The sequence below is a fragment of the Muntiacus reevesi genome, chromosome 22, assembly GCF_963930625.1.
Source record: "Muntiacus reevesi chromosome 22, mMunRee1.1, whole genome shotgun sequence".
Classification (NCBI taxonomy): domain Eukaryota; kingdom Metazoa; phylum Chordata; class Mammalia; order Artiodactyla; family Cervidae; genus Muntiacus; species Muntiacus reevesi.
The window spans coordinates 29,634,259-29,656,767 of NC_089270.1; positions in this window are offsets into that span (position 1 = coordinate 29,634,259).

Consider the following 22,509-nt stretch of genomic DNA (forward strand, 5'->3'; position numbering starts at 1 on the left):
AAAGCTTGGGTCACATTTAAGCACTGTTGTAGACCTGCACAGCCAATCAGCTTTGAGAAAGACAGTTTTGCCATCTCAAGAGTTTAAGGTGAAAAAACACATCCAATGTGAAATTTATAATGTGTTATTATAGAAGCTGTCAAATGAAGTCTCTCATTATGTATAATAACAGTCCAGGAAAATGAGCTTACAGCAGTAAGATTTAGAAGATGCTTTCCTTGATGAATTTGGGATTTTTCAAGTATAGAAACTTTGTTTATACAAAGATATTTAGGGAACAAAGGTGAATATTAACCATGTGCTATTGTCATAAATCACTGACCATCATCAAAAGGCAGGTCAAAATATGTAATTAATTTTATATACTTAATATATATTTGTGTGTGTGTGCTCAGTCATGTCTGACTGTTTGTGATCCCATGGACTGTAGCCCACCAGGCCCTCTGTCCATGGGACTTTCCAGGTGAGAACTTTGGAGTGGGTTGCCACTTCTTCCTCCAGTATATATTTAATATATAATTAAAATTAACTCATATTGCAACACCATGGAATATACAGTCCAATCTTCAGGCCAGAATACTGGAGTGGGTAGCCTTTCCCTTCTCCAAGGGAATCTTCCCAACCCAGGGATTGAACCCAGGTCTCCCGCATTGCAGGCTGATTCTTTACCAGCTGAGCCACCAGGGAAGCCCAGAATATTATTCAACTCAGTGACTTGATTTGATTCATATTACAGAATGTTACCAGGACACAGTGTTCTTGTTTGAAGTCAAATATATGTTAGTTACTGGGGATTCAGCGTTATTGAAGAGAAAAGCGAAATGATAAATTAACTCTCAGCTATTCATGATAATAAAACCTCACAAAGATCTGAGTTGAGAAATTTACTGAAGGAATTATGTTATGGATGTTCTTAGAAGTTTGATTTTCCATAATAAAGATTTCACTGCTAAATAAATAAATAGGACAGTTATTCTTTTCCTTGACAAGAGCAAGCTTTGTTATTTTTACTGAATTTAGGTTCTCCTGTCCTCTGTGGCTCCATTTGTAGTGGTGACATTTGCTGCTTGTTTTTATGTTGGCATTAATTAGTAAGAATTTTTGAATTTGATGCCCAAAGCTGGTTCCTAATTGGTCAGACATCAATTCACCCACGGGTTGTACAAGGTGCTGTTCTCTAAGGCATGAGAGGTGCCATGTTCTTCCTCTTGGGCCAAATAACTCTGATTTTTTTTTCTTTTTTTTTTAGTCCTTCAGCTCCCTGAATTTAGTACCACAAAGAACAAAATTGCACCAGATTAGTTGACTTTAAATTAACCTCTAAATATCTATCCAAGTATCTAAGTATCTTTTTAGATTGTGTGTCCAAGAAGGTATGCAAGTTTATATCTGCTCCAAGTGTCTGTCTTCATCTGATTTTGTAGAAACTGAGTAGGAATTACAATACCGTGTGTTTGCTGACATTGGTTTGCAAGTGGTAGGACACCTAGAGGACGGTGTATTCACGGAGATGTAATGGGAATTGTGATACTGGATGACCCTGGTTTCTGCTTGTAGAAACCTTCACATAGAGGCTACGATTTTGAAACCAACCTTAGCCTTAGAAGTTGCTGGGAGTTGCCACTAAACCACACTTGATTGCTTTTCCATTTACCCTTGTGTTGTGTTTAGTTACTCAGTAGTGTCTGACTCTTTGAGATGCCATAGACTGCAGTCCGCCAGGCTCCTTTGTCCATGGGGATTCTCTAGGCAAGAATGCTGGAGTGGGTTGCTATGCCCTCCTCCAGGGGATCTTCCTAGCCCAGGGATCGAACCCAGACTCACGCATTGCAGGCAGATTCCTTACTCTCTGAGCCACCAGGGAAGTCCCCATTTACCCTTTTCTGTTCCATAGGCTGGTTAGTGGTCATGGAATAATCCATGTTTGAAAAACCCAGCTAAGCTACTGAATGAATTTCCACAGTTTGTTGACATAGCCAAAGGTTTTGGCATAGTCAGTAAAGCAGAAATAAATGTTTTTCTGGATCTCTCTTGCTTTTTCAATGATCCAACGGATGTTGGCAATTTGATCTCTGGTTCCTCTGTCTTTTCTAAACCAGCTTGAACATCTGGAAGTTCACGGTTCATGTACTGTTGAAGCCTGGCTTGAAGAGTTTTGAGCATTACTTTACTAGTGTGTGAGATGAGTGCAATTGTGTGGTAGTTTGAGCATTCTTTGGCATTGCCTTTCTTTGGGATTGGAATGAAAACTGACCTTTTCAAGTCCTGTGGCCTCTGCTGAGTATTCCACATTTGCTGGCATATTGAGTGCAGCACTTTCACAGCATCATCTTTTAAAATTTGAAATAGCTCAACTGGAATTCCATCACTTCCTCTAGCTTTGTTCATAGTGATGTGTCCTAAGGCCCACTTGACTTCACATTCCAGGATATCTGCCTCTAGATGAGTGATCACACCATCGTGATTATCTGGGTCATGAAGATCTTTTTTTGTACAGTTCTTCTGTGTATTCTTTCCACCTCTTCTTTTTTTTATTTTATTTTATTTTATTAGTTGGAGGCCAATTACTTCACAACATTTCAGTGGGTTTTGTCATACATTAACACGAATCAGCCATAGAGTTACACGTATTCCCCACCTCTTCTTAATATCTTCTGCTTCTGTTAGGTCCGTACCATTCCTGTACTTTATTGAGCCCATCTTTGCATGAAATGTTCCCTTGGTATCTCTAATTTTCTTGAAGAGATCTCTAGTCTTTCCCATTCTAATGTTTTCCTCTTTTTCTTTGCACTGATGACTGAAGAAGGCTTTCTTACCTCTCCTTGCTATCCTTTGGAACTCTGCATTCAAATGGGTATATCTTTCCTTTTCTCCTTTGCTTTCCACTTCTCTTCTTTTCACAGCTATTTGTAAGGCCTCTTAAGACAGCCATTTTGCTTTTCTGCATTTCTTTTTCTTGGGGATGGTCTTGATCCCTGTCTCCTGTAAATGTCATAAACCTCCATCCATAGTTCATCAGGCACTCTGTCTATCAGATCTAATCCCTTGAATCTATTTCTTACTTCTACTGTATAATCATAAGAGATTTGATTTAGGTCATACCTGAGTGTCTAGTAGTTTTGCCTACTTTCTTCAATTTCAGTCTGAATTTGACAATAAGTAGTTCATGATCGGAGCCACAGTCAACTCCCGGTCTTGTTTTTGCTGACTGAATAGAGCTTCTCCATCTATGGCTGCAAAGAATATAATCAATCTGATTTTGGTATTGACTATCTGGTGATGTCCATGTGTAGAGTCTTCACTTGTGTTGTTGAAAGAGGGTGTTTGCTATGACTAGTGCATTCTCTTGGCGAAATCTGTCAGTCTTTGCCTTGCTTCATTCTGTACTCCAAGGCCAAATTTGCCTGTTACTCCAGATGTTTCTTGACTTCCTATTTTTTTTTTTTTTTGCCAACTCCCTCCTTGACTTCCTATTTTTGCACTCCGGTCCCCTATAATGAAAAGGACATTTTTTTTGGGTGTTAGTTCTAAAAGGTCTTATAGGTCTTCATAAAACCATTCAACTTCAGCTTCTTCAGCATTACTGGTTGGGGCATAGACTTGTATTACTGTGATATTGAATGGTTTGCCTTGGAAATGAACAGAGATCATTCTGTTGTTTTTGAGATTGCATCCAAGTACTGCATTTTGGACTCTTTTGTTGACTATAGTGGCTACTCCATTTCTTCTAAGGGATTCTTGCCTACAGTAGTAGATATAATGGTCATCTGAGTTAAATTCACCCATTCCAGTCCATTTTAGTTTGCTGATTCCTAAAATATTGATGTTAACTCTTGCCATCTCCTGTTTGACCACTTCCAATTTGCCTTGATTCATGGACCTAGCATTCCAGGTTCCTATGCAATATTGCTCTTTACAGCATCGGACCTTGCTTCCATCACCAGTCACATCCACAGCTGTGTATTGTTTTTGCTTTGGCTCCATCCCTTCATTCTTTCTGGAGTTATTTCTCCACTGATCTCCAATAGCATATTGGGCACCTACTGACCTGGGGAGTTCATCTTTCTGTGTCCTATCTTTTTGCCTTTTCATACTGTTCATTGGGTTCTCAAGGCAAGAATACTGAAGTGGTTTGCCATTCCCTTCTCCAGTGGACCACATTTTCTCAGAACTCTCCACCATGACCCATCCATCTTGGGTGGCCCTACACGGCATGGCTCAGAGGTTCATTGAATTAGACAAGACTGTGATCCATGTGCTAGGATTGGTTAGTTTTCTGTGATTGTGGTTTCAGTCTGTCTGTCCTCTGATACCCTCTGTCAGTACCTACTGTCTTATTGGGGTTTCTCTGACCTTGGAAGTGAGGTATCTCTTCTCGGCTGCTCGCCGCTCCAGCGCCGCTCAGCTGCTGCTTGCTGCTCCATAACAAACTGTGGAAAATTCTGAAGGAGATGGGAATACCAGACCACCTGACCTGCCTCTTGAGAAAACTGTATGCAGGTCAGGAAGCAACAGTTAGAACTGGACATGGAACAGCAGACTGGTTCCAAATAGGAAAAGGAGTACGTCAAGGCTGTATATTATCACCCTGTATATTTAACTTATATGCAGAGTACATCATGAGAAACACTGGGCTGAATGAAGCACAGCTGGAATCAAAATTGCCGGGAGAAATATGAATAACCTCAGATAATGAAGATGACACAACCCTTATGGGCAGAAAGTGAAGAAGAACTAAAGAGACTCTTGATGAAAGTGAAAGAGGAGAGTGAAAAAGTTGGCTTAAAACTCAGTATTCAGAAAACTAAGATCATGGCATCTGGTCCCATCACTTCATGGCAAATGGATGGGGAAGCAATGGAAACAGTGACAGACTTTACTTTTTTGAACTCGAAAATCACTGCAGATGGTGACTGCAGCCATGAAATTAAAAGACACTCCTTGGAAGGAAGCTTATGACCAACCTAGACAGCATATTAAAAAGCAGAGACATTACTTGGCCAACAAAGGTCTGTCTAGTCAAAGCTATGGTCTTTCCAGTAGTCATGTATAGACGTGAGAGTTGGACTATAAAGAAAGCTGAGTGCCAAAGAAATGATGCTTTTTAACTGTGTTGTTGGAGAAGACTCTTGAGAGTCCCTTGGACTTCAAGGAGATCCAACCAGTCTATCCTAAAGATCAGTCCTGAGTGTTCACTGAAATGACTGGTGTTGAAGCTGAAACTCCAATACTTTGGTCACCTGATGTGAAGACCTGTCTCATTTGAAAAGACCCTGATGCTGGGAAAGATTGAAGGCAGGAGGAGAAGGGGATGACAGAGGATGAAATGGTTGGATGGCATCACCAACTCAATGGACATGAGTTTACTACCGAGTAAACTCCAGGAGTTGGTGATGGACAGGGAAGCCTGGTGTACCACAGTCCATGGGGGTCGCAAAAAGTTGGACACGACTGAGCGACTGAACTGAACTAAACTGAAGCTACTGAATGAGTGGGCTCTTAGTAGTGGTGGATTGGATTGAGAAAAACAACCAAGCGTCGTTTTTTCTTTAAAAACACGAGACAAATCTAAAATAAATAAATAAATAAATAAATAAATAAATAAATAAAACACGAGACAAGTGCTTATTTCCAAAGAATGTTTAAAACCAATCCTTTGTGACTTTTTCTCCTTTACTCCAATTATCTTTACTTACTTTGTAAATACTGTTTCCCTCCAAACTATTACAGCAGTTTTTTCATATGTTTGTGATTTGGCTTTTTAAATGTTTAGAATTTATCTCTTTCTATTTCCCTCTGTGTTTCCCTTTTTGTCCATAAAACAAGGCTGCTTATTAGGGCTCCAAAACCCCATGAAATTTTAAGAATTTGTGTGTTTGTATGTGGATGCATTTTTTTGCCCCCAAAGGAGAACTTATATACTCAAAAGTCTGTGACTTTCCCACTCTCCTAACATGATCTTATTGCCCTAGATTTTAAGTCACCAGGAGCAGAAAAACCTTTTGATTTTTATGGGTGGAAAGGGGCTAGGTTTGGAGGTGCCAAACCTGAGTTAAAACTTGCCATATATTTTCCAACTGTTAAATTTCCTGTTCTGTAAAATGGGGGTAATAATTTTCTTTTAGGAAATAATTTAAATAACATATGTAAAGTATCTGGCACCTAACAGGCACTGAATGATGATCAGTATCTGACTGATCAGTATGTTAAAGTACTTTTGTGGTTCCACATTACACTTCATAATTAAGGACTTAAGAGTAATAACAGCAATGATAATTCTCATTTCCTAAGCATGACTATCATGCTGAAGCCCTACTAATAATAATCCACTCAAGTTCTGTGGATTATTACTTGTAGAACTCCCCCACAATTCAAGATTACTGAACTTGGGACACTTGAGATAAAGTAGAGTCTTTGGAATCCACCATTAGGTGGTCAAATAGTACATAAGTATCCACAGTCTTGATTTCTGTCTGGTTATCTTCAGGCCCTAAGTGTGAGAAGCTTTCCTTCATAAGGGAAGAGGAAGTGTATTTTAACCTCTCAAAGTTTAAATGGTTAATAATGTTTTATTCCACAGACATTTCCCAAGCAGCCTCTTTATGCAAATCCCTAGGTGAGGTTCCCATCCATCCTGTATAAGCTATTGGGATAGAAATTTTTCCGAGTCAGAACTTAGTAGTTGGTTTGAATTTTGGTTCCTACAACTTAACTGTTTGAAAATTTCAGTCAAGTGACTTAAAGTCCTTAAGGCTTAGTTTCTTTATTTGTAAAATGGGGGATGACAGTAATATTTCCTTCATTGGTTTGTTGAGAATTTAATGAGTTAATTTGTTTAAAGTCTTTAGTACATAGCTTAAACAAATGCCATAAATAGATATGTAAATATTACCTGGGGTTATGATTAGAGCTTGCTCAGTAGCTGTTTTGTTACTGACCACTGATAGAATTCCTAAAGATTTTAAAAAATGTTTCAAAAAAAAATAAAAAATAAAAGATGTTTCACTTTGTTGTGCTTAGTGATGAAACAAGAGCAAAAAGACAGAAAGCAAACCAAAAAACTTCTCAAGGAGCAATGAAACATCTACGTAAATAGGATATAGGAAAAAACTGGATAGTAAAGTTTATCAGATTTATTCAGTTTAAGACTAGCTTTTGATCTACAAATGCAGAAGTTACTCCATGATGCCAGTGAGGTACTGCTGGTAGGTGGTTATTTATTTGGACCACCCTCAGAGGTAGTGTTTATATGTACTGAAGGTCAGCTTAAACATGCCTGGGAGTCTAAGAAGATAAGCTTGTTCTCCATCTTCTCCATCTTCTTCGGTCTGAGAAGAAAATGTAACCCAACAGTTAAGAACATAGGCCTTGAGTTTAGAAATACTGAGTCATGTATACCCTGCACTTAGAATAGTGCCTGGCTCATAGTAAGTGCTTCATATGGTTAGGTGGTTTTCTACTTTTATACCTCATGGAGACTGGTTGTGATGTCATCTCACCATGGAAATAATATATATCTTGACCCTTTATTGTATGCATTGGGTGCAGCTCTAAGCACTTTTCATGGCTTTATTCTCACTAATGCTCACAACAACCCTATGAAATAGTTTCTATTATTACATACGTTTTATTATAAGGAAATAAACACACAGAAAGATTAAGTAGCTTATTTAGTTACATAGTCAGTAAGTGGCTAAAGCCAGATACTCCGACTCCAGGGCCCCTGTTCTGTCTTCTACTCCATGCTCTCTTGGCCTGAATTGAAGCAGTGATGTTAACGGACAGTTTATTTAGCTTTTCTTTGATAACAATGACTGCCATTGTCCCTATTTGAGTATCTCGGAGTTAACGAGGTAAAAATCACAGGAAGTCAGAATATCTAGTTCCTAGTTCTTGATTAATCACTCACCAACCCTGGGACTTTGGGAATGTCCTTAGACTTTACTGCTTTTTGGTTTCCTTAAGAAGAACTGCCTATTTGTTTCCCAAAGCCTGTGATATTGTCCTTCATCAGCAGAGTAAAATCCTAGTAGTCTGGACTTGCAAGCTAAAGAGAAACTTAAAATATTTGCAGTTCCGTTCTGCTGAAATGCCTGGTTGAGAGAAATGGATTTGGGAATAGAGCTATTCAACCACCTTCCTGGGAACTCCTAGATCTGTGTCCAGGTCAGGTCACACTACTGGTAGCTCGTACCCTTAGATTAGCTTAGCTTCTTTGAAGAATCAGCTTAATTAGGTTCATTACTACAACTCACAAATGAGAGAAAGATGTAGGAAGTCTGTCCCTAGAAAGTGCCCAGGATGTGTGCTGGACACAGTGCAGGTGTGTGATATTTTGATTGGGAACACCATGGACAGAGTCTGTACCTTCATGGAGCTGTTTATTAAATAGCAGATCTAGACTTTGAGGTGTAGGGTGTAATGCTGTATAGTAAGAAATAAGACTGGAGCAGTTCAGAGCATATAGGAGGGACTTTAAGGAAGGTGTCCCAGAGGAAGTGAGATACAAGCTGTAACCTGACTTCTGAGTTGAAGGTAGCCAGAAAAACACAGAAACATGTTCAAGGCAGAGAATAGCATTATTGTGAAGTCTGGAGGAAGAATGAACAAGGTGAATTCTAACAATGTAGAGAACTCTAGAATATTTGCAAAGAACTCCAGGACTGAGAGTGGTGAGAAATATGGCTAGAATAGGTGAGCAGGGCTAGTCAAACAGAATCTCCAGTCTAGTGAAGGACTTTCCCATAAAATATTATTGAAAGCTGTACTATATCACTTAAATATGCATTATATAAAACTCTGCAGAGGAAATTTCTTCTGGAACTTTGTTTCAGGAAGAATCTTGCTGTTCTTGACATCTAATAACTTATTTTTCTGGAGTCACATTGCTAGTGGAGTATCTAGACCAGTGTCTTTACCTTCTACACCTTATTTTAGAAATATCAATCACTTTTGTTACAACTATCATTATGATTTATTTCCTCCTTTGCCATAACAAGAAATATGTAACATTCTGTATTTTCCTCTCACTCTGGTTACTTGGAGAAGGAAATGGCAATCCAGTCCAGTATCCTTGCCTGGAAAATCCCATGCACAGAGGAGCCTGGCAGGCTTCAGTCCATGGGGTTGCTAAGCTAAATTTGGTGACTTAGTTAACAGTGGATCCAGGTTATGTGAGGCTTTAGTTAGTATAATTTTGGAGGTTTTTTCTTTAAGAAAAACAACACAAAATTTAGGTAGAAAAAATATTTGTTTCGATAAGAGAAATTGCAAACAAATTTCAGATTTTAAAGAGTTGACAAATAGTACAGACATTACAAAATCTGGAAGAACAATGTTTCTTACTAACTGCCTTACCTCTGTTATAACATCCATACATTTGAAGCCCAGTTTCTCCTCTCCTCACATGTTGTCAGGCCAGCTTCCAAGACATGTTCATATCACAATATTTTCTCTGGTCTGACACCTTTAGGTCACATGTAGAATGAGTAGGTATTGAGAGTCAGGCATGGGAAGAAGGGATATTCTTGGAAATCATTCCAACAAGAGAACATTTTAACTATATATAAAAGTTTACTGTGGATCACATAAAATACGTAACACTAAACCCAAGCTAAATGTCTCCCACCTCAGCTTCTCAAAATGTCCAGGGCTATTCCAATACCATTTGAGTTTAGAAGAAGCGTGTTGAAGGGACTATGGGAATGGGAAGATACAGCAGTCTCAACCACTTGTAGGCAACTGACTCAGCCTCTGACCCTATATTGAGCCTGTGAATGTCTTTTCTGCTTATATCTACCATCTAATGTTACTAACCTTATTACTATTTTTTTGAGGAGTTTTTCTTTTTTTTGCACTTTTAAAATGGAAGTATAGCTAATTTACAATGCTGCGTTAGTTTTAAGTGTGCTGCAAAATGATTCAGTTATATATACAGATTCTTTTCCAAATTCTTTTATATTATTGTTATAAGATAGTATAGTTCATTGTGCTATACAGTAGGTCCTTGCTGTTTACCTATTTTATATATAGTAGTGTGTATATGTTAATCCCAAACTCCTAATTTATCTCCCCCCTTCATTTTTACTATTTCATGCTATGAACTGTCTAAAATAGTGCCTGAGAGGAGATAGATATAAAAAATTTAATTAATAAAATAAAATAGTAACAATAACCCCCACCCCCAGAAAACCAAAAAAACCCCAATAAACCCTGCCTAATTATCACTGCTTTATAGTAATAGCACCTTGAAATATATAACAATAAATAGCTTCATTGACTGCATGCTGGGCCCTGGGCTAAGTTCTGTAGATGATTTATCTTATTGAATATTGACACAAACCCTATGCAGTAGGCACTATGATCCATCCACCAGTATTTTACTGTTGAAAACATGGAATCTTAATGAAGTTTAAGAATTTGCCAAAGGCTAAGTGGTAGAATGGGGAGTTGAACCCAGGTCTGCCTGCAGTTAACTATTTCCCTTTAAATAGTGTAGACACATATGGTATGTATGTTTTCACCAGTGGTTTCAGGACACTGGGACCAAGTTTCTTTTTTTAAAAAAACATTTATTTGGCAGCATTGGGTTTTTAGTTGTAGCATGTGGAAACTTTGTTGTGTCATACGGGACCTTTTGTTGTGGTGTATGGACTCTCTAGTTGTGGTGTTGGTTCACTGTAGATGGGATCTTCGTTCCCCAACCAGGGATTGAACCCATGTCCCCTGCATTGCAAGGCACATTCTTAACCACTGGACCATTAAGGAAGTCTCCCAACTTTCTTTTTTTTTTCCTCCAACTTTCTATAAAAGGCTTTTTTTTTTTTTTTTTGTAAAAAATAAAATGGCATGTGAACTTATATAAAATGGGTTTGTGGAGTTTCAATTCCAAATACTGACATGAATTATGATTTTTTTAAAGTCCAGTTGCATGGAAAGTAAAAGAAAAGTAAGTCTTGCTTTTCCTGAAAACAGGAAGCTGTCTCTTGGTATTTGGAGTGTAGCGTGTACTGGGAAAGATGAATCAACTTCTAAATAAACAGTTAGAGCAGACTGGATAATTGAGTAAGTGGAAGCTTGTTGAGTCTATCATCTCATTTCTTACCAGACATCATCTAATCATTTTTTTCAGAAATGCTAGCATTCACACTACACTTGTACACTGAGATGACACACACATTTCAAGCTCCCCTTCCTCAGTGGTCTCATATACTGAGATGCAGCCTTCTGTTTATGCTTTTGTGTTGTATGGGTTCCCTTACCTACCTGCCACCACTGACCTTCACCTGTCTACTCAGAGGGAGTGGGTCTCAGAAACCTACCTTTGGGATGCTAGACCAATGTGAACTTGTATTCCGAGGGTCTACCACCCATTTGTTCAGTCTGAGATGTAGGGTTAGAGTTGTATACTTTGGGTAAGTTGTCTTTTCCTTGTAACTCTGAATGGTAGATATTAATACTGGTAGATATTTAATATCTAATGGGAACTTGGGGTGATTAATGAACAGAAGCCGAAGCTCCCCAGAGCATGAGTTTGCACCACTGTCTGTTGCCTCGACGTTCCAGCTGCTCCAGTGTCATCGTCACAAGGCTAGGTGAAAGTCTGCACTGTGCTATGTTTAGTCGCTCAGTCCTGTCTGACTCTTTGTGACCCCGTGGACCACAGCCCGCCAGGCTCCTCTGTCCATGGGGATTCTCCAGGCAGGAGTACTGCAGTGGGTTGCCATGCCCTCCTCCAAGGGATCTTCCCAACCCAGGAATTGAACCGTGGTCTCCTGCATTGCAGGCGATTCTTTATCAGCTGAGCGACCAGAGAATGTCAGCACAAGGGCTACCCTTTGACTGGAGCCATCAGCGTTAGTAAGTCAAAGTGTTACCCCCAGGGGATTTCTCTGTTTCTGGCCTGGGGTCCATCTTGGTTCTTTTGCTTTCCTTTGAGGACAAGATCATTCTGGGCTCACCACCAATTCAATATTTGCCTTATCTATAAGAAATGCAGGAATCCAGCCTAACTGAGTGTTCAAAAGGTAACTGGGAAAGATTGGTTTTTAAACAAATGGATATTTTTCTTTCTTTGTGTTTTTAAAAAGGTTTTTATCATAGATTTTCCTTTATTGGAAAACTTCCTGAAGAAAGGCAGTAATGTAAAAGGGATACCATATATATGTTCATTTTTTTTTAATAAACTAGTTTCTGAAAGAGTGAAAGATTCCACTCTGAAGGAAAGTTTCTCCAAATCATAGAATCTCAGAGGCAGAAGCGACCTTCAGTTCAGTTCAGTTGCTCAGTCGTGTTCAACTCTTTGCGACCCCATGAACCGCAGCACGCCAGGCCTCCCTGTCCATCACCAACTCCCGGAGTTCACCAAAACCCATGTCCACTGAGTTGGTGATGCCATCCAACCATCTCATCCTCTGTCATCCCTTTCTCCTCCTACCTTCAATCCTTGCCAGTGTCAGGGTCTTTTCCAATGAGTCAGCTCTTCGCATCAGGTGGCCAAAGTATTGGAGTTTCAGCTTCAACATTAGTCCTTCCAATGAACACCCAGGACTGATCTCCTTTAGGATGAACTGGTTTGATCTCCTCACAGTCCAAGGGACTCTCAAGAGTCTTCTCCAACACCACAGTTCAAAAGCATCAATTCTTGGACACTCAGCTTCCTTTACAGTCCAACTCTCACATCCATACATTACTACTGGAGAAACCATAGCCTTGACTAGATGAACCTTTGTTGACAAAGTATTGTCTCTGCTTTTTAATATACTGTCTAGGTTGGTCATAACTTTCCTTCCAAGGAGTAAGTGTCTTTTAATTTCACTGCTGCAGTCACCATCTGCAGTGATTTTGGAGCCCCCAAAAATAAAGTCAGCTACTGTTTCTACTGTTTCCCCATCTATTTGCTATGAAGTGATGGGACCAGATGCCATGATCTTAGTTTTCTGAATATTGAGTTTTAAGCCAACTTTTTCACTCTCCTCTTTCATTTTCATCAAGAGTCTCTTTGGTTCTTCTTCACTTTCTGCCCATAAGGGTGGTGTCATCTGCATATCTGAGGTTATTGATATTTCTCCCAGCAATCTTGATTCCAGCTTGTGCTTCTTCCAGCATCATCTAAAGGGATGTGTCCCTGTCCTAGTCTCACAGACCCCAAACCTGAGGTCATCCTTGACTCTTCCCCATTCCTTGGAAAATCCCAGCAGCTCTATCTGCCAAATAAATCCAGAATCAGACCACTTTGAACCTCTTCTGTTCACTCTGGCTGAGTCTTAGCACCTTAGTGGTCTCTCTGCTTCTTCTTGGCTCCTTTTTTTATTTTTTTCTCAAATTAGCAGCCAGAGTGATATGTTAAATATATATTTAAATATATGTAGGTCAGATCATGAACTTCTTCCAATGGGCTCAGCTCAGCCTGTGCCCTATGTGTCTGAACCCGTCTCTCTGATAGCCTTCTCCTCCTAGTTTGTCTTCCTCCTCATCTCAGGCCACTCTGGCCTTCTTAATTTATCTTATTCATGCCAGCTATGCTTCTGCCTCAGGGCCTTTGCTGTGGGCTTTGCCTAGAATGCTCTTACCCAGAGTCTCCATGGCTTACTCCCTTGCCTCCTTTAGGTGTTCACTCACATTTCACCATCTCAGTGAGGTAAAACTGTAGCTCTGTCATCCTTGCTAATCCTCTCTCCTGCTTTATTTTTCTGGGTTGCACTCGTCATCAATTAACATGTTTACCTAACAATTTTTGTCTATCTTCCTCTTTTGCAGTAAAGGCAGGGAATTTTATGTGTTTTGTATATCAAATAATGATAATGGGAGAGGCAGTGAGCCAGAGGGAGAGAGAGAGTGTGAGAGAGAAAGCAGAGAGCCAGAGGACTTGAAAGAGGGAGAGACGGAGGCATGCCCATGTGCACACACACACACACATCAGGGAGACAGAAAGGATATACAGGAAAGAAGACTCAGAGGACAGAGACAGTCCTAATTGGATTCACGCCTCCAACCATTCCCTAATTCAAAGATACCCTCCTACCCACTTCACTGCTGTCAGGATTAATTTAGCCCAAACCAGTTCCAGTCCCGTATCCCCATTCTTTGGGAGGTACAGGATAAAATGTAAACTCCCTAATTTGGCATAAAGTCACCCCATCTGCCTCTTCTTGTTTTTCCTAACACAGCACTGAAGAATATTTCCTAATATCCTGACACTCTTGTCATATTGTTTTATTTCCCCTCCCCAGACTCTTCAGATCTTTCTAAATATTTGTCCATCTGCTCTTGTGGTTTTCTGAGCTTAGAATTCTCTCTTTACTTCTTCCACTTAGAAAGCTCTGTATTTTTTCAGAGCCAGCTCAAAAATACCCTTCTCTGCGCCGCTTCCTCCATCAGTCTCCGCAGAGTCAGCTTTTCCTTTGAGTCCTCGTCTAAGTAGCAGCATTTACAGCAGCATCTGAGTGACCTACTCATCTTGGTATCATTGTGTCTCTAGTGTCTAGCGCAGTACCAGGGTCTAGTAGGTGCTCAGAATGTGTTGGCTAAATGAATGAAGTCCAATTGCAGAGGTTTAACTGAACTTGACCCTTGTGATAAGTAATTCTGGGCAGTATAAAGTAGGGAACCATATTGATATAGCTGCTCATATGAAATGAGTTAGGCTATTGCTTACTTAAAGCCTTCTCTTGTGGCAATAAATAGTCTAAATTAAGACTCATTAAATAAAGATGTGCAACTGCAGTTTTTACTGGCAAGATTCTTACCAATTTTGCTTTCTTTTCTAAAATCTATAGCAATTATGCATTTTAATTCATTAAATCTTTCAGTAAATATTTATCAAGTCCATATTCTGAGTCAGGTACCATTCTAGCATCTGGAGACACTGAAGTAGATAAGACAAATAGCCCTGTCATCAGAGAGCTTGTGGGCTAGTGGGGGGAGACAGATCTTAAACAAATATCACACAAATAATTTGTTTATTGCAATTGTAATGATAGGCAATGCTATGCACATCAGTAGTTCTAAAAAGCACAGTAATTCCTAGTATTAATATTTATGGAATTCTAATATGCAAGTCACTGTTGTGTGTTCTAACGTGTTGAATTTGATTACCTTTCTTAGCCTTGTCTGTTTTGTTTTCTATAAGAAGGCTCTGGCACAGAATGTTAAAGGAATGGGGTCACAAACTGGGAAGAGCAGAGTTGGTGTTTAAACTACTATGCCATACTGCTGTCTAATGAAATCCAGGCATGAGGTCAGGGTCAATTCACACGTTTCCTTCTGCCTATGCAACACGAAGCGTGAGAAGAGGCCTTAGAATGGAGCAGACAGTAGCACAGAATATCAGACTGGGAATACCTTGGCCTGGCTGGCTTCTAGTTGTAGATCCCACATTCGTCTCTGTGTAACCTTGTGTGTGTGTGTGTGTGTGTGCATGTGTGCGTGTGTATGCACGCGTGCGCTAAGTCACTTCAGTCGTGTCTGCCTCTTTGCGAACTCATGGACTATATCCCACCAGGCTCCTCTGTCCATGGGATTTCCCAGGTAAGAATACTGGAGTGAGTAGGCATTCCCTTCTCCAGGGGATCTTCCTGATCCAGGGATTGAACCTGTGTCTCCTGAGGTCCTGCATTGGCAGGCAGATTCTTTACCACTGAGCCATCTGGGAAGCCCTTGTGTGACCTTGAGCAAGTTTTAACTTTCTGGCATTCAGTGTTTTATTTTTGAAATTTTAATGTGCGTGTTTGCTCGCTGTTCTCTAAGGAGCTTTCAGTTTTGCAGTTCAGATGTCGCCTCCTCAGGGAGCTCTCCTTAACCACCCCATAGTCTCTCCTTCCTCTTTCTTCCCTACCCTGTTTTAGCTTTCTTCACAGGGCTTGTCATTACTTGAAGGCACACCACAGGTTTGGTGTTCCCTCTCCTGTTGTTTTTGCAATGCCTGTAACAGTGCTTAGTGCATGGTGTTCACGTGGATCTTTGTTGGACAAATGTGCTTTCCAGCAAACTGAGATGGATGACCACCCTCAACACCCACGCAGGATCTTTCACAAAAATATGTACTTGATGCTAACATTTCTAAAACTGCAAAAAGGAGACAAATGCTGCATGTTCGACACCCACATGTTTCATAAACTCGGCTTGGAAGTAGCTGGCTTGGCATACTTGGCCTTAGGATAGGTATAAAAGTAAACCTCAGAGGGACTTAGGGACAGTCCCCAAGACAGACGGACAGTCTCAGGGTTTCTGACTTTCTATCATCCATTTCCCCCCCCAAGCTTGCAACCTGTAGTGATGCTGTAGCTTCATCTTCTGGGACATAGCTTTCCTTGCTTCTTGGAAGTAGCATAGCCCTGTGTGTCCAAGTGCAGTTGCTCAGCCAGTCATGACTGACTCTTTGTGACGGCATGAACTGTAACCCGCCAGGCTCATATTAAAATAATGTCCAACCTGTGCTAGACACATATCTCCAGGACTGACTTGTTTATGTCAGTTTTTCTGAACACATCTTTAAATAACAGTCCCTCCCCACTACATTCCTAGCTTGTGAATAAATTAGAATGTAAATCCCGGTTCACTCTGGAAAGCCCACAGTCATTTCCTTCGCTGTGCTCATATAGCTTATCTTTAAGTCATTATCAAGCTGGTGGTTATGTGGGGGTCTGTTGGCAGAAAAGTGCTGAGCCCTCTGAAAGATGAAAGTGCAGGGAGAGAGCTGAAGGCATCAGCAAAAGGTATGATGACAGGTAACTTTGTAATGACTATTTCTCAAAACTGGGAATTTTGTTTCTAGCGTCTGGTTCTGTGGAGTGTGGTTGCAGGTATTCCCACCTCCCCCCAGTCTCCACCTTCCCCCAGGAAGAAAGGAACTGTCTAAAGTTCGGCTTTGGTGCCCCTCTTTGCAAAATGCAGCCCATCTGTGTGTTGATTGATATCCTTTGACTGATAGTCACATGCAGTCTGCATTAGCCAACTGTTCCATGTGAGCAGTTTTGGATGGAAGCTGAACACTCCTAGGAATTCAGAGCTTTCTTTTGTGTGTTTGAGAGTTACCTTCCCAAAGAAAGTATTCTCAAGTTCTGAAAAATTCAGACTGTGAGTCTGAGTCAGTTTGAATATTTGCCTCCACTCATACAATACCGCATACTGGTAGATATTTGAATGATTAGACTGTAGGCTGTCTGAGTCATCACTGAAATTGTAGGCAGAATTTTATGAATATTCAGTTCAGTTCAGTAACTCAGTCGTGTCTGACTCTGTGACCCCATAGACTGTAGCACGCCAGGCTTTCTTGTCCATCACCAACTCTCAGAGCTTGCTCAAATTCATGTTCATCAAGTCGGTGATGCCATCCAACCATCTCATCCTCTGTCGTCCCCTTCTCCTCCTGCCTTCAATCTTTCTCAGCATCAGGGTCTTTTCAAATGAGTCAGTTCTTTGCATCAGGTGGCCAAAGTATTGGAGCTTCAGCTTCAGCATCAGTCCTTCCAATGAATATTAAGGACTGATTTCTTTTAGGATTGACTGGTTTGATCTCCTTGCAGTCCAATAGACTCTCAAGAGTCCTCATTTCACAGCAATTTACATTAGAGTCTCAAATGAATGCTTGAATGCTGTGGAGAGTCTGTGTGAGAGTCAAGGGGAAATTTGAAGGCTTGTATTTTTAACTTCTAACGCAAATAGAGTTTGAAAAAAGACATTATCGTTCCAGGCATGAGACCCCCCTCGCCTATAAATGCAAAGATTGAATTGAGTCAGTGTTTTTCTCAACTTTGTTCATGTACGTAGTCATTTATACACAATTGCCTTTGTGATTGTTGCTGTATCCTACCCTAATCTGTCCATGCTAAGTCATTTCAGTTGTGTCTTAGACATTTCTGTCTAAGTCATTCAGTCTCTTTGCGACCCCATGGACCTTAGCTTGCCAGACTCCTCTGTCCATGGGATTCTCCAGGCAAGAATACTGAAGTGAGTTGCCATGCCCTTCTCCAGGGGATCTTCCCTACCCAGGAATCAAACTCGCATCTTTTATGTCTCCTGCATTGTCAGATGGGTTCTTTACCACTAGTGCCACCAATCTGTACTATTTACTTAATTAAAAAAATTTTAACATATAAAGATAGTCATATAAAGAAACAAATATGAGTCAGTAGTTCAACTGAGGTAGGTGAGCATAGAGCGTATTATACAAAATTTATCTTAAAAGAAACCTCATTTTTGCATCTGTAAATGAAAAACCATCATCACTTGATGTAAATACATTTATTCATGTGCTACATAAAAATTATTGTCTTGGGCTTTCCTGGTGGCTCAAATGGCAAAGAGTCTGCCCACAACATGTGAGACCCAGGTTTGATCCCTGGTTTGGGAAGATCCCTTGAAGAAGGGTATGGCAACCTAATCCACTATTCTTGCCAGGAAATTTCCATTAGCAGAGGAGCCTGGTGGGCTGCAGTCCATGGAGTCTCAAAGAATCGGACATTACTGAGCAACTAATCCTTTCAGTTTCGCTTCTTTACACTGATGGCAGGCATGCCACATGTAAGACACATTGGTGTAATGCCAGGTATTGGTGTAATGGGTCTATTGTGTTTACCATTCCAGATTTATTCCCAACCCTTCTCCACCCAGAAGGGCCTAGAAGACCCTTCCTTGACTTAAGGCATTGTGGAGGGCTCTGTGGTTTTATCCTCTGTAGGGCAGATATGATGGCTTCCCCGGTGACTCAATGGTAAAATATCTGCCTCCCATTTGGGAGCCGCAGGAGGCATGGATTCAATCCCTGGGTCAGGAGATGCTCTGGATAAGGGGATGGCAATCCACTCCAGTATTCTTGCCTGGAGAATCCCATGGACAGAGGAATCTGGCAGACTACAGTTCATGTGGTTGCAAAGAGCTGGACACGACTGAATGACTTAGCAGCCGCAGCAGCAGAGCAGGTATAATGATGGAGGCTGCTGCTTTGGAATATCAGTGGGAAATATAGGATTCTGAAATAATAGAGGCCAAGCCTCTCAGAGACAAGGAGGGCGCAATTACCACACTAAGTCACAGGATGGAATGGTAGTCAGGATGCTTTGACCAGCAGGGATCTGTGGTGGTGACTAAAAGATCATAAGTCTCTGGAAAACAATCTATGGACATCCTGTTAAGGTGCTGCTTGGCATAAAAAGGTAAGTTGCCAGGTTTACTGAGCCTAACTCAAGTCACCACAGTGGAATTCACATTCTCTTACCTACTTCCCAGACCTGGAGCCCCTTATCTGAGGGGAGACAAGGTCTCTGTGAGAAAGACCGTGTATGTATGTTATGGAAGTTTCCCTAGGTCTTCTCTGGAGAGACCAGAGGCAGTTTACGATGGTGACCATATAGAGTGGAGTCGGGGAAGAGAAATACCCAGGCTTTCTGGAGGTTATTAGACTGTGGTTCTGAACCTGAAAAGCCTAACAGTTTGCCAATTAAAGCTTTGGAAGTCAGATAAGAGACAGAATTGGTCCACATCCATCTAATGGGGGGGGGGGGCGGTCAATGACTCTATCTTGTGGTTACTTCCCTAGACCCAGAATGTATAGTCAGAGGAGATATGCCTAGTGATTGACAAAATTCCACACTGATTCCTACACCAGTGGAATAAAATCTATAATGGTAGGACAGGCCAAGTGGAAGGAAGCTCCTAGAACTGTACTGCTTCCTGCAATCCCCTTGACAAGATGGTAAGACCTGTAGGGAGAATGATAGCAGTTAGTATCACCACTAAAGGCTTGAGAGACAAAAGGAAGCGAAGATGACCTACCACATCCCCATTTAACTCAGTTGTTTGACTGATGCAAATGCTACATGGGTTATGGGGACACAGTGGATTATTGCAAAATCAATCAGGTGGTAATGCCAGTTGTAGCTTGAGTTCTAGATGTGGTAGCTTTATTGGAACAAATTAGTATAGCCATGGCATGTCATATGTGGTTATTTATCTGTCAGGTACTTTCTATTCCAGTCAGTAAGAAAATCAGAAGCAGTTTGCTTTTAAAGGGCAGGGACAATACAGAGTTAAACTGTCTTGCCCCAGGACTGTGTCACCTCTCTTGTAATCCATCATAAAATAGTCCTGAGGGTCCATGATCATCTTCAAATCCCATTGAAAACCATGCTAGTCCATTCCATTGAAAATACAATGCCACAGGTTTTGATTAGCATGAAGAATCAAGCCAGAAGGTGGAAGATAAATACTGGAAAAGTATATGGGGTTCCTGACATTTCTAGAGGCCTAGGAGCGTGGGACATGTCAAGATAGCTAAAGCAAAATGCAAGTTGAGGCAGCTTGCACTTCTGGGCAAGATGAGAGAAGCGCAATGCTTTGGGATTTATTTTGTGTTTTGAGGACAACATATACTACATAGTGTATGACTTGAAATGTGGCCAGTTTTGAGTAGGACTTAGATCAAGAAAGGTGTACATACAGTAGCATAAGCTTCTATGTTACATGTGCATTATGACTTATGACTCAGGGGCTCATGGAAGTATCTGAGGCTTTATGGGACCTCTGACAAGCCCTGACAGGAGAATAAGGCCATGGAACCTTAGGATTTTCTTTGTGAAAAGAAGTTCTTGCCTTGCTACTGGACCCTAATAGAACCAATGTGCTGACTTGGGGATGCCAAGTGATTATGCTATTTGAGTTACTCATCCTGAACTGGATGATTTATGATCCGTTGAACCCTAAAACAGTATAAACAGAAGTAATCCATCATAAATGAAAATAATCAGGCTTTAGAAGATTCAAAGACCTCAAGTAATTTGTGTAAGCAACAGGTTCAGACTTTCATACTTCCTCTTTATAACTTGATGCGTTTCCCTCAATGCATACATCTGGTTTCACGGGGCGTTCTAAATGACTAGAATAAGCAGATATTCAGGTTTGCCCTAGGTAGTACTGGTTTATACCTGTTGTCGGCACTATTCATCATTCATGATACCACTTTTCATTGTCAAAAGTGTTCTAATTTGGAGAACCAGTTAACAACTACCGTATATATGATCAATCAATGAATAGGAAGGAATGTGTACCTGGCTTATGGATTTTTGTGCTCTAGCACCAGCTGGAAGTGTACAGCTAATACGGCACAAGCCCACTGAGTGGACAGAGCTCCAAATAGTATATCTGTTGTCTCCTTTGTGTGGAAGAACAAATGTAGATGTAGATCAATACCAACTCAGGGTCAACACCAGACTGGTCAGCTGCTCAAGGCGTCAGAAAGAACAAAACTGGACAATTACTGATAAGGATGTCTAGAAGGCAGGCTACTTAAATGTTTTAGAAAGGGCTATAGTAGGAAGATATTTATTTCTTATGTAAATGTCCAGCGGAGGGGAGTCATAGTGGAGGGAATTCTCAGTAATGAGGATGGCTCCTCCTGTGGGGTATATTGAGCCCACCTTGGTGTTTGCTCATGGACTGGTGCTTGAAGTGACCGTGGTGGTAGGGTGTCAACAACTTGGTATCCCCCTTGTCAAAGTTGATCTAACTATTAACACAATTAAGTGCCCACCTGCCAATAGCAGAGACCAACTTTGAGCCTGTTGTATGACAGTATTCATCAGGGAAACCAGCATATGTGATCTTGTAAATGCTTGCTCTGAATTACAAAGAAGGACAAAAGGGGTAGGGTGTGGAGTGTGAATGGAAAAGCCCAATTTCATCAGATAATGGGAATGTTCCATTTCTCCACTGTTACTGAAGCTGTTTTGTTAGGTTCTCCTTATGAAAAGGATCAGTAGGAAAAGAAGGAAACTACTATGATGTGGCAATTTTGTTTGTGGACTTTATCTCATTTAGTTCTCACAGCAACCCTGTGGGGTGAGTTGCACTCCGACTCCCTTAGGGACACGAAAACACAGGAGCAGAGAGACAAAGTCTCACTTTCAAAGACTCATAATTAGATGTGATGTCAAGGTTTGAACCCATACCTGTCTATATGTCTTTAATGGCGTTGCTTTTTAGGAGACTGTCTGGAATGCTAAGGTGGGTCTCAGTGGGTGTCTGCTGGCCACTGTGGCCATCATTCTCTTATCCTTGCACTTTTACCAGAGACACTATGGGACACAGACTGAATTTTTATCCCCTGCATCTCTCCTTCAGCTCCAGTCCATGGAGTGGGGATGAGCAGAGCTCTGCCCGAAGAGAGGGAGGAAATAAGAAGTGGCTTCATGGTCCTGTTAAGGCTCCTGAAATAGCCCAGGTGAGGAGGCATCTCAGGGCTCTTTTCCTTGGCTTCTCCAAAATCTCCACAAGAGAAGGAGAGGAATCTGAGTTGCACAGACTCTGAGGCCTGGTCTGGGCATCTTGAGAGGAAATGGAGAGAATGAGGGAGAAGGCTACTTTTTAGGGGTGAGCTGACTTTCAGATCTGGCCTTGGAACCTCTTGATTTAGGCAAGTAGCCCTGGCTGATACAACCCTACCTTTGGTGACAAGTAATGATCATTATCTGGGTTCCTTTTTTCCACATTATGTTTCACAGAAATGAGCTAATT